The sequence below is a fragment of the Rhinolophus ferrumequinum genome, chromosome 7 (assembly GCF_004115265.2).
Source record: "Rhinolophus ferrumequinum isolate MPI-CBG mRhiFer1 chromosome 7, mRhiFer1_v1.p, whole genome shotgun sequence".
In the NCBI taxonomy this organism is placed as follows: domain Eukaryota; kingdom Metazoa; phylum Chordata; class Mammalia; order Chiroptera; family Rhinolophidae; genus Rhinolophus; species Rhinolophus ferrumequinum.
In genome coordinates this window covers 55,254,549-55,266,399 of record NC_046290.1, presented here as the reverse complement: position 1 = coordinate 55,266,399, position 11,851 = coordinate 55,254,549, and positions in this window count along the sequence as shown.

Genomic DNA, 11,851 nt, shown 5'->3' with positions numbered 1-11,851 from the left:
TATATACATATTTGGAAATATATATATATATATATATATAGGAAATATATATATCTTTATTTATATATATATAGGAAATATATATACACACACACACAGTTTTATACATATATGTATATATGTGTATATATATGTGTGTGTGTGTATACTGATAACAAAGATGAATACAAATCATATCTGACTTCTGCAGTTACAAGAGGTGCTCAAAGTGGTTTATCATCAGTGTGCAGACACTTATGATGATAGCAAACTACTGCTTGAGCAACATGACCAAAATGTCCAATTGTATACACTTTTTCGGCACCCCAGCATACATAAATACACACACACACACACACACACACATACACACACACACGAGATCGGGCAATTAAGTTCTTGAACTCATCCTAGAAAAAGTGCTACGAACCTCATTGCTGAATATCACTATGGTCACCTTCAAAGTACCCCCCTTGGGAAGCTGTGCATCCACGTCAGTGCCTAGTCCACCCTTCAAAGCAATTTTGGAACACTTTTTCTGGAATAGCCATCAGAGCTGTCATCGTATTACCCTTGATGTCCTGAATGTCATCAAAATGTCTTCCTTTCAATATTTCCTTTATCTTTGGGTAAAGAAAGAAGTCATTGGGGGCCAGATCAGGTTAGTAGGGAGGGTGTTCCAATACAGTTATTTGTTTACTGGCTAAAAACTCCCTCACAGACAGTGCCCTTAGAGTTGGTGCATTGTCATGATGAAAGAGATGAATTGTTGGCAAAAAGTTCAGGTCGTATTTGTCTAACTTTTTCATACAGCCTCTTCATCACTTCCAAATAGTAAATTTGGTTAACTGTCCAGTTGGTACAAATTCATAATGAATAATCCCTGTGATGTCAAAAAAATTTTAGCAACATTGTTGCAACAATTTTGCGAATGTGATTGTTAGACCATATATATATATATGTATATAATACCAATATATGTATGTGATACCAGAAACATTACCCATGAAAGGAAAATTATTCTTCACAAAATTAAAAAAAAAATTAAAAGCAACCTCTTCTAAAAAACACCCTTAATGAGTGAAAAAACAAATTAATGATTGGAAGAAAATATTTGCAAACTAGATACATGATAAAGGACTTTTATCTAAGATAGAACATACAGAATGCTCTCCAAATTTAATAATAAAACAAAAGAAAATAAAAATAGGCCAAAGATTTAGATTTTTATCCAAGAAGACAAATAAATGGAAAATTAGCTCATGAAACTACTCAGCATAACCAGTCATTAGAGTAATGCAAATTAATCCATGATGAGATATCACTACAGACATTTTAAAATGGCTAAAACCAACAAGACTGACAATACCTAGCGTTTCTGAGGATGTGAAAGGACTAAAACCCGCATGCACTACTGGTGGGTATAAATTGGTACCTATACTTTGGAAAACAAATTGGCAATTTCTTAAAAAGGTAAACACACTGCTAATATATAATCCAGCCATTTCACTCCAAAGTATTTACCCAAGAGAAAGAAAAGATATGTCCATACAGACCAGTATATAAAAATGTTCATAGTAGCATTTTTTGCAATAGTTTAATACTACAAACAACCCAAATGTCCATCAACAAGTAAATGGATAAATAAAATTTGGAATATCAATACAATATAACTTAGCACTAATAAGGAATAACTATTGGTATGTAACAACCTAGATAAATCTTGGATAAAAACAAAGGCATCATATGCGATGTCAGAGGGGTAGTAGATGGGGGGAGGGGGGTTATCACTGAGTGAGGGATGTAAATGATAAATTTCTATTACATTGTTTTGTACACCTGAGACTAATAAAACAACAGCAACAACAACAACAAAAATACACACACACACACACACACAAATGTTGGCAAATAATTCAAACTTAAAATAGTACAAGTACCCAGGAAATTACCCAAATGAGCTGTGGCTGAAACTGAGGGAGCCTCATGAAAGCAAGAGCCAGCTCTAATAGACACCTGATTTCCTTCTTCAAGGGGTTAGCTAATACTTCGGTTGACCATAGTCTTAATGGGTAAACCCAATGGGTTGAGAACAAAAAGCTAGGAAATGTGAATGGGGTTCTGCTAGAATCACATTTGTGTCATCTTGTCCCACCCTCACTTATTCTTCCCCAGGGAAGGAATTTGGGGAGGAGTTTAGAAAAAGGAATTGTTAATGTCTGGATTAGCTCACTCCTTTCCTTCTCTTTGAGATTTGTTTACCTGCAAAGAACACAAGATTTGCTGTACTCCTCAATGTCTAAACCATAAATTTTGCAGCAGCTAAGTCACATGCAGGGGGGTGGGGTGGGAGAACAGAGTCCACAGGCTGTTTAGCACTACCAGAGACTGTGTCAGCCCCCAAATGTTATTCAACATCAACCTTTCTTAGTAATAAAGCTGACATGTTATTCTCCATCCTGAAAAAAAAAAAAAAGGCATCCTGTTGAGTAAAAACAGTTATTTCATTCTCAAAACGACAAAGCTATAGTGAAAGAGAACAGATCAGTGGTTGCCACAGTTAGAAATGAAGGGGAGGATGTGGTTCCTCCCACAAAATGAATAGTACAAGGAAGTTTTAGGAGTGATGGAACCATTCTGTATTTTGATTGTGGAAGTGGTTATAAAAATCTATGTATGTGTGAAAATTCATAAAACTATACACCAAAATAGTGAATTTTAAAGTATGGTAAATTTAAAAAAATGAAAGATTTAGGAATATGAGTATAAATGTGTGTATTTGCTTTAGTAAATATAACTCTGGAAACCTAAATTCTTTAAGAATGTAAATGGGAAAGGATGGGAAAGATAGAGGGGATAGATACAGAAACTAAATTTTTCAGTGAATATCTTGTTTTATAGATTTTGTGTTTTAACCATGTGTATGTTTTACATAAAACTAATTAAATAAAATCAAAGTGAAAAAATTCCCAGAAGTAAAGTAGAAAGAAAAAAAAAAGAATTTAACTATGTTAAGTTTCTATTGTTGCCATACAAATTATCACCAGTGATTTAAAACAATACAAATTTATTATCTTACAGTTTTGTAGGTTAGAAAGGCAGTGTGGATCTCATTGGACCAAAACCAAATTGTCTGGAGGAGAATCCTTTTCCTTGCTCAACTAGGTTCATGGCAGAATTCATTTTCCTGTGGTTGTAAGACTGGGGTCCCTGTTGTCTTGCTGACTATAAGCTAACTGCTTTTAACAAAGTGATAACCCTTATAAGTCCAGTACCCATCTGACACCGTACATAGTTATGAGCAAAATTTATTTTAAAAACTACTTGATGAAGCAGCCCTCGTCTTGTGGAATTCTTAGAGTTTTTAAGACCACTTTTGTCATTGTAATAGCTTGGTGATATAAAGCCAAAATATAAAACAAGAAACTAGAAACATACTTAAATTCAGTGTGTGTTACTTATTTTAATTCTAATTAAAACAAGCCAAGTATTTAATTAAAAGCTAAGAATTTTTTTAAATTTTATATGTGTGATAAGTATATGTGGTATGCATTATAAGTGAACACTTATGTTTTAGCGTTTATATTGACATATGAGTGGATGAAATTACATGATGCATGGAATTTGCTTCAAAATAATCCAGTGTGTGTGGACAACAGGGGAGGGGGAAGCTGTATGGTTATAAATTCAGTAAGTGTGGCCATGATTGATAATTGTTGAGTCTGTGGGTTCATTAAACTAAAATATGTTTTAAAATATAATTATAACTTCCAGTTAACAGTTTTTTAAAAACCTGCAAAATATAATGGGGAAAAATAAAATTTGTAAAGTATCTTTATAAATGGTACATGCAATATTCATAAGTAATGTAATTTATCTGTTTAAAAAGAGACCACTTTAGGATATTGGTACAGTATATTTTTTAATGTATCTGTAGTTTGCAGGAAAACAGAGACTTCCAAATAACTTCTCTCTAGATTACCTCCAATATTTCTAACTTGAGGTGGTCAAAAACATAGAGGACTTGGGACACTAAGAATGTATTATACCTCTAGGGCAAATTAATTACTAGAGGTCGGCTTTTTAATATATATTAGCTCTTTTTGCATACCTATCCTCTGACATATCCTTATACATTGACTGAGAAATATCAGCATTCCAAAGAGGAAAACTTTTATGAGGCATCTACTTTAATGTTACTGAATGCTCCGTAGTTCCACTGGTCATGCGTTGAAGTAAAGTAGAAAAATATCAGTAACCTTTCAATGACAGCTTCATGGAAGGATGTGAAGACAGCTGTAGGTTATTTTCCTACATAAAAAAAGTTACCTCTTTAATTTGAATTCATAAAGGATTATCAGCAACATTTCAATAAAACCTTTAATGTCAATCTATTTGGAGTATCATTTTATTAAGTTTTTATAACTTTTTATTGCATTTGCCACCAAAGTTCCTGAGGCTTTCTTCAACTTTTACTAAAGCAACCTAAAATTCTTTATGTTAAGATTAACACATTTATAATCATCCTATTAAATTGTGTTACAAGTGTAGCAAGGCTATAAAGCTTGCTGCAGAAAGCAGACTGTCAGAAGACAATAATGCGACATTTAACAACCACATTTCTAGTCACCAACTTCTTATTTGATAGAGTCTGTGGCACAGGTTTAGATTTCCCATCAGTTCAAATACCACATAAAAGTTGAAGGAGAAAAAAGCCACTGTTGCAAATAAGTGTATTCTGTTTCCAATTTTGAATGATTCTCTGAAAGATATCAGCCAATGGTAGCACCTTTTCAAGTTAAAATTGAAAATACAGATATCATCCAAGCATTTGTTTTCTAGCAATTACTTCTAGATCCAATATATTTTCCTGTCTTTTTTTTTTTTCTTAAAGCACCTTAGTTGTCTGTGTTATCTGAAATTAAGGAGGGTAAGCATGCATACATATATTCATTACATGGATAGATCCTCTTGCTAGAGAGGTAAAACTGTCTGCTTCATTATAAACATTTGAGCAGTAGTAAATGCTATATTACTATTACAGTGAGAGTCAAATATATGGTAAATTAAAAATCATGTAAATTTAATTAACTTTGGCCGTTTGAAAGAGACCAGAAAAGTCAGCAGCACATCTCTGCCTGTTGGTCATTTGTAACCCAGTTACCCTACCACTGTATTTCCCTGAAAATAAGACCTAGCCAGACAATATTCTCAAATGCATCTTTTGGAGCAAAAATTAATATAAGACTATTATATTATATTATATTATATTATTATATTATGTTATATTATATTATACCGGGTCTTATAGTAAAATAAGACCCAGTCTTATATTAATTTTTGCTCCAAAAGGCGCATTAGAGCTGATCGTCTGGCTAGGTCTTATTTTTGAGGAAACACAGTATTGTTCTTCCTATTTCCTCAGGAAGAAGGGTTCAAGGTCATGTAGAAAAACTCCAAAGTTATTAATTATTAAGCCTGAATTCAGTAGACATAATTTATGCTCATATTCCATTCATAAAAATATAGTCACAACTGACTGCAAGGGAGGCTGAGAAATGTAGTCCAGCTGGGTAGCACTGTGACCTGCTATATTCCTGTTATGATACAGAGGGAGAACAGGATTTTTTTAAAGAGCTGCGCTAAAGTTAATAACCAGAAGGAAAAGTTGGCTATATTGGATTAAGAGAAATGGGGAAGTAGATGAAAGTTTAGAGCCAAAGAAACGGTCACCTATGAGAATATCTTTACACATATGGGTTTTAGTTCAGTCCCTGGCACTAAAAGAATGGCCTTCATTAAGTAAGTTTCGGGATCCTGCTTTTTGTGTCTTTAAAATAAGCACTTTGGGGTACCCAATATTTCTCAAGCTTTAGTAACCGAAAGGAAAAAAAGAATGTGTGCGCATGTGCACATGTGGGCATGCGTCAATCTGAGAACCTGAGATTCTAACAGATTTAGGTTGGTAGGTGGGACAATCTAAGAGTGCATATTTTCAACAGTCTCTCCAAATGCATGCTGTTAACCTAAAAAAAAACAATAAAAGCCAGAGTCAGTTCTCATTCCATCACTATGTATTTGACTGACTGGGTGGTGAACACAAAATGCAATATATCAATGATATTAATGATGTATTGTAGAATTGTACACATAAAACCTATATAATTTTATTAACCAATGTCATCCCAATAAATTATATATCTGTATATATATATGAATAAATTATATATAAATTATATGTATGTGTGTGTATATATATATATATATATATATATATATATATATATATATATAATTTTTAAAAACACCAAAGTGAGAGGCAACAAGCATTTGAGAGCAAAAAGAATTACAATCTGGAGCATAGATTCAGACACCTGAATTATAGACCCCGATTAGAGATTGATGGCTGGGGGTTTTTAGGAGAAAGGGAAGGACAATAATTACATGAATAGAAGGAAGGGATTTCTGTTGTTGCCAATAGGCTAATTTATTCTTTAGCTATACATGGCTGTTTACTGATTCTAAAGAATGTCCTTAATTATCAGTCCTTGTAGTCAGGAAATCTGCTTTCTTGTTAGTTTTATAAATAGATGTTTGTAAAATAATGTTGGTTGCGCCCGGTCCAAAGGTTATTTTGACCAGTTCAAGAGATTGAAGGAGCAAGAAGTGCAAGGCCTTTCCTCTGGGATGACAGCTCTGACTCCATTTTGCAGTGGCTTCATTTATATCATTTTTCTCAAAGTGACACTTGGAGAAATCCTAAATGTAATATTCTCTAAAATACCATTTAGCTCCAGAATTCTGAATTCAAATATCCACGAAACTGAGAAACATGATATGTAAAAACACAAAGAACAGACTTTGGAAGTCACAAAGAATGCAAAGAGCAAGCATATTGGAGGTGGGAAAACATACCAATATCTGAAAATGGAGAAAGGCTATTTGCAGAAATTAGTACTAACTATAAAAGATAAATTGTTAATGTTTTTCTATAGTAAAATTATAAATTTCTCATTATCAAGACACACACACACATATAAAGACATATATAAGACTCATATAGCATGTAATCGATATATTTAAGCAACAAAGGATTAGTGTTCTAGATAGATAGATTGATAAGTTAATAGGTAGCCAAAATTGAGAAAAAAAGATGGAAAATCAAATTAAAAAATGAGCAAAATCTTATACCAGCCTCTTAAAAGAGGAAACTCTCATGACCAATAGTCAATAAATAATCTCTCCTAACTGGAAGCCACTTTTCTTCATTTTTGAACATTGATATATATTTGCCTGATGCCAGTATGCTGCCTCTTTTCATTCTCTCTGAGTTCCAAATGGTGACTACACCAATGAAAAATGACTCAACATTATCAAAACTCAAAGACATGCAAAATAAAAACCAAAGTAAATTACAATTACACATCCACCACATTGGCAAAAATTTCAAAGTTTGACAACATCAAATGTTGGCAAGGATGCAAACCAATAAAACACTTTATACAATGCTGTTGGGAGTAAAAGATAATACTTGAGAAATAGTTTGATATTATCCAAAAAAGGTGAAGCTTTGCATTATATATGATCTAGAGAAATACTTGTACATTTACACTGAAGCACAGGTAGAACATGTTTTAACAATATTGCTCTAAATTAAAACATTGAAAGCTTTGCAAAAGTTTATAATATGTCCTAAAAAATCCTGGCAACACATCAATAAACATATGAGTATAACTACTATCCTTATCAATATAGTTTTGTCTGGCACAATACTAAAAGGAAAAAAAAAGGATAATTGAAACTTGAGAAAACTAATTTTCTATATAAATTAGGTGACTTGAAATCAAAAAATTTTAGTTAAGAAGAAAAGAGAAATATAAAGTACTGCATTTAGATTTAAAATCTATCACTTACATAGTATAATCCTGATTTATACATACCTACTTCTAGAAGCCAAATAGATTTGGTGGACAACAAATGCAATATAAGCCAACCTTTTATTATGATGTCAAATAAGACCTGACAAATAAAATTTCAGACTATTTTTACAAGCAAAAATTCTAAGATCAAGGAAGATAGCAGTCCCATTTTTCTCTCTACTAGATAGTCTATATTTGGAATAGGGGCTTCATTTAAAAGGACACTTTAGTGTTGGATTTACTAGTAGTTGAAGACACTTGAAATGATGGCAAACAGGAAGTGTCTGAAACAACAGAAGATGTTTCAGCTATTTTTAGGCCCTCAAATGTCTTCAGAGGCTATTAAGTAAATCTGCTTTTTTGACATAGCCCAGATAAGTAAAATAAATATGTGAAAATACTAAATTTAAAACTTACATGGTGCTCTATCTCAAGAAAGCAGAGTTTTAGTTTGGTTTTATTTTTTCATTTGTTTTTGGTCAATAAGAGAGATTGAACAATTAGAATAGGCTACCTAAAAAAAGTTTTTTTCACCACCAGGAATTTTTAAATGAGGATGAAATAATCAGCTGATTCAGATTTCAGCACTAGAGAAAAGATTTTGATTAAATTTTGTATAAATTGTCTTTGCCTTATAAAATTCTATCATTTGAACTTCAAAGAAACAAAGGTTTTAATAAAACTCTTCCTTTTAGGTATAATGTTAACTTTTTAAAAAGTATGTGCTTATGATTGTGTTCAAAAAGAATGGTATATTTGAAAAGAAAAGTAATTTCATCTTTCAGTATTAATTTGCATTATACTTCCCATATGAGATAGATAAAAAATTGATATTGTTAAGCTCTTAAATTTGTAGCAAGCTTCCAGATAATGTCTCTACATGTCTACTTATTTTCTTTCTACATTATGGATTATAGAAATATTTTATTCTGCATGTGTTTAAGTATAAAATACAAGCTACTCATCAAAAGTTTCATTTTTAGATTTCAATTGCTGTTTTGCTTGTCGTTAAGACAATTGCTAAGGCTTTATCTCAAGTGATACAAATTGAATCCTAGTGATAATTGTGCCTAAGTGCTCTTAGTTTCATTTATGTAGACTCTTTAGATGCTTTTGTTTTAAACCAAGTATAATTGTAATTTAATGTTATTGAATTGAAAATTAAGATCACATCCTTAAGAATGTTATGGTCATTTCATCTGTACATTTTGAAGTATGATTTTAATTTTTGTGTAAGGGTTATTTTCCTAATGGAAAGGTAGACTTTATTTCATTTATAAACAGAAACGATTGTATGATAGAAAAATAGCACAATACATTATCAAACAGACTTTTTCAACCCTCACCTCGTTTCCTATTTATTCTTAAATTTCATAATAATTTTAATATAAAATAATCTAGTGAGCACTGATCAATGGTCAGGCATACATCTGAGGAGCTTACATATATTTCCTCAGTTAAACATTCAAATAAATTATGAAAAAATATCTTGTTCTATTTTAGGATTTTACATCATTGAACTTTATTTCTTAAACCTTAGTTGTAGATCCAGGTTTGTTATAATGTTATGATGCCATAAAAACTTCTCAGTTTATAGCCTACGGAGGGATCGATGTACAGGGGTAGAAAGAGTGCATGTACCACTGTTACAGTGCTTCTGCTTCTGCCTGATGTGTACATGCTATGTGGCTACACTCCTCTGGAAGGCCACATGACCAGGGAAGAAACATTCTGGCACACTGTAGCTTTTGTAAAGCAGGGGAGTCTTATGTTGCTACTGCAGTGCCTTGGATATTCTAGGCACACGTATGTACACATGCTGTAAACAGATTGCCCTTCATTATAAGACAGTTTTATGCCCTAAAAAGAAGGTGAATAAATTGAAGACTGCAGAGGTGAGGAGAGGGCAGGAAAGCATGAGATGTAGAGATTTAAGGGCCTGAATAATGCCCAAGAAGGAAACTGCAAAACATTAATTTACACATTTGTCAAAAATAAGAGCGAAAGGTCAACCTACAATCCCAATTTTTCTGTAAAATAAAAAGCTGGGTGAAGTCTAAGAAAGCATTCTAATTTAAGGCGATTTCCTCTCAGGGTTGCTTTTAGTAAATCCTGCCGCCTATTAAGTAAAGATTTACAAGTGATCTGTGAAGGGGAATTTGTACTGCCACACATTAACAAAAGTTGGAGCGTAAAACATAGTCAAAGTCTTAACTTCTTGTCTTTATGGCATTGAAACTCTTTTAATGGCATTTTAAATTTGCTTAATTTAATCCCTCTGTTAATTTAAAAGAACATAAAACCCAAGTTTTATCGTCATACTTTCTTTTGCCCTCTGTGGACCTCTGTTTTGATTCACTTCACGGTAGTTTTCATTGCACTGCACCTCAATGATCCTACTAATCACTGTGTCACTAGGTAAAATCGGGATATCTTATCTTTCTTGATTTTACTTGCAGTAAAGTTCTTTTCAAGGCAAGTTAGGACATGCAGCTTGTTGGTATTCTTCCACGTTTGGGCATATTGTGAATGATCTATGCCTCCTGTCTGGTGGAAAGGGTTGGGCTCTGGCAGGGGACTGGTAAAGGAAGGGGCAAGGCGTATAGTTATTAATTTCCCTTTTCCAAGTGGGATGGTAGCTCTATGTGATCTACACTTACTCTCCAAGGGAAGTTTCCTCACTAATAAATAAATGAGTTCCTTTCTTCTGTGGAATTCTGGCCATTTGTAAGCAGTGGGCCTGGGTGCTTTTAGTCATCCGCGGAGATATAAAACTCTCTGGCACACATTCCTTATTGTAGGATCCTGATTGCTACAGGGTCACGTATACATGAGAATTAATTTGCTATAATTGGTTATTTCCGTTTCTAACAATGTCGCTTGAAAGGTATTTTGCAAAAGACAGCCATACTTCTTTTCAATCTAGGAGCTATCTAGTCCTTCAATAAGCAATATGTATCCGTTAGAATTACAATAATATTCATAATTCTTATAGATTGTATACTGAGACAAAATCAAGACATTTACATGCATTTTCTTAGTGAGTCCTCACATTAAAGGTGTTATTTTCCCATTTTTACAGAATAGGGAAATAACATGTCTCCTATTAATAGGGAAATAATACGTTATCCTAAGAGGCTACCCTGTTATCTGCTGCAACAGTGACCTTAAAAGGGGTGTCTACCCCTAAGTTAAACTATGTTTGTAGCTACGTTATTCCTCATAGGATCTGGAAATCTGTCTACAGTACTTTATACAGACAATATTTAACTCTGATGATAAAATAATAATGAAATGATTTAATATAGGTGACAGAAAAAGCCCCTTATTTATGGTGATTAACTTCTGCACTTTTACCATCTCTGCACTTTATATATAGATAAATGGATTCATCTGGAGAGTAATCAGGTCATAAGCTTATTTAAGGAAAAACATAATTATTCCAAATGAATAACAGTTAATCCCTGGTAATCCCTCATTTTTTTTCTTTTACATTGTCTTTTGGAAAATTTTAAAACAGTTTACCCTTGTTAATATACTTTAAATTGTTCACTTCTTACAAACATGCTACAGAGGTTATTTAAAAATATGCTTCTAGAAATTAAAGTCATGAGATATATTAAATTTATAAAATATAAAAGAAATATATGAAAATTAATCTATGATACAGATAAATGTGGGCAATAAAATACTAAATGGAAAAAATCTAAAAGATTACATACAACATGATACACATTTTACAAATTAAAATAATAACTTTAATACATATGAGATCAGACAATTAAGTTCACAAACTCATCCTAGAAAAAGTGCTACATACCTCGTGGCTGAATATCACTCCGGTCACCTTCCAAGTACTCCCCTTGGGAAGCTATGCACTGACACCAGCACCTAATCCACCCTTCAAAGCAAGTTTGGAACTCTTTTTCTGGAATGGCCATCAGAGCTATCGT